We start from the raw sequence: 2,082 nt of genomic DNA, 5'->3' as shown, positions 1-2,082 counted from the left end.
ATTAGATTAGTAGATTTACACATTTTGTGACATGGAGGGTTTGATCCTAAGCAAAGTGGTGATGTGAATCAGCATTTTTTCAGTTGCTGTCTTTGAGTGTTATGAACATTTCATGTGCTTTTATTTTACATTTTTACTTGTTAAAGTTTTAAAAAGTGATTTATCTTGTCTATTAGCAATAATAGCAGAGTCAGTATTGGTAGAATGACTAAAGCAAGACCTTTAGTCTAGATTCTTATATTTGACAGTATTAGTAGGGTAGGTCAGCATTTGTTTCAAAGAAAGAAATCTAATTAGTTTACTTGTTAGCATTTCCTTTTTTATAATTTCCATTTTCTCTCACTGCCATTTTCCCCCCAGGATTCTTAATTAATCTTGATCTAGTCAACCCCTAGTTTCTCTGTTCAGATGAGAAATGCATATTGCTAAACACAATATATTCTCTTTTTTACTATGGATATTAACACATTCCCATCTCCACAAACAAATTATTTTGAATCAACAAATCAGTTAAATTTTAAGTCAAAATTCTATGATATTTATTATATATACGTTATATATATATATATATTTTTTTTTTTTTTTTTTTAAGAGACAGAGCCTTGCTTTGCTTCTCAGGCTGGCCTTGTACTCTTGGTCTTAGGTAATATGCCTGACTCAACCTCCCAAGTAGCTGGAAATATGGGCACACGTCCCCATGGCGGGCTCCATGTAGACTTTTCAGAGTGAAATGGTGTAGGCAGACTTTAACCGAGTAATTAATTATTGCCAGCTTTCTTACCAGTTATTAGAAGGCTTATACAAAAGACAGTTTTGGTTAATTAGTAGTTTTAGAATAACATTTCTATTATATTCCTGTTTATCATATTGCCTAATGATTAAATTGACCTGAGATTAAGTTTGTCAGTTTTTATTATTTTAATCCAGCTTTGTTTGAATGTACATCTATATAGATCATGAATTGAAGCAGCTTAAGAAATATAATTCCTCAAGTTTCATTATAAAGATGAATACTAATCTATATGATGTTTACATTCAAGTACTCACCTGTAAACAAAGTTTTTGTTTTCCACTGCATTTTAAAAATCAATGTGTCTTCTTTCTCACTCTGATCACTTCCATTCATTGTTGTTTAAACTGCCACATGCGTTGTTCAACCATGTTTCCCTAATTCATAGATTGGGGCTGACACACAGTCTGCATTTAATAAATATATTTGATAAGTGAATTGATTTCAACATTCTTTTTAAAGAAAAGCAGATTGTTTATATGCACTGCAAGGCAAATATTAATCCTTTTGTCTTAAAATGTGATCTTTTGGAAGAGTATGTAAATGGAATATGAAGATTTGATGATGATGAAATTGTTCACATCTTTTAAGGCTATACTTGAAAGAAATGACTTTTGTTTAGCCAAAATAATTAAGACTTACGAAAAAAGAGCAAACCAAAACACCATGGATAAGCTATAGCAGGATCTCATCTATCTTTGAAAAAGTAATCTAACTTTCACTCATGTAATTCTGTTCTGGTAGAAACAGGGAGTCTGTCAGCAATTTGGATAAATTATTTTCCTGGACTGTAACTACCATGCATTTTATTCTGTCCATTCTTGACCCTGAGACTAGTCTGATTTCCTCCAAGATGAAGATTGAATGAGTGAATAAAGTACTGATTGATTTTCTTGATTATTATTCTTTAAGGCTCTATAGTGGACCTTGTCTTACATACAGAGATATAGAGTTTTAATGAATTTTACCTTTTCTGCTGTAATCTTTGTCATGGGTTCATCACTTTTAATTTTTATTGCTAATATATTGGTACTTGGACAGGAGGGACCGTAGTTGCGTGTATTTAGACTGCTGTGGTTCCCCAGGAGTCCTGCAATGATGTTACTGCTGATAAGTCTAAAGGACAGTTTTCAATCACTTGTCTTCCCTCAAGTGTTTAATGGTGTTGGCTGTGTCCTCCTTTTCTCTCATGTTCTCACATCTGGTTCTCTCTCTTATTCTACTTTTTAAGTCTCCTTTGTGAGCCATTTCTTGGCCCATATATGTGCTATCTCACACACTTACCGTTATTA

Source organism: Otolemur garnettii, unplaced genomic scaffold, assembly GCF_000181295.1.
Source record: "Otolemur garnettii isolate 467f Iridium unplaced genomic scaffold, OtoGar3 scaffold00037, whole genome shotgun sequence".
Taxonomy (NCBI): Eukaryota; Metazoa; Chordata; class Mammalia; order Primates; family Galagidae; genus Otolemur; species Otolemur garnettii.
This window is presented reverse-complemented; position numbering follows the sequence as displayed.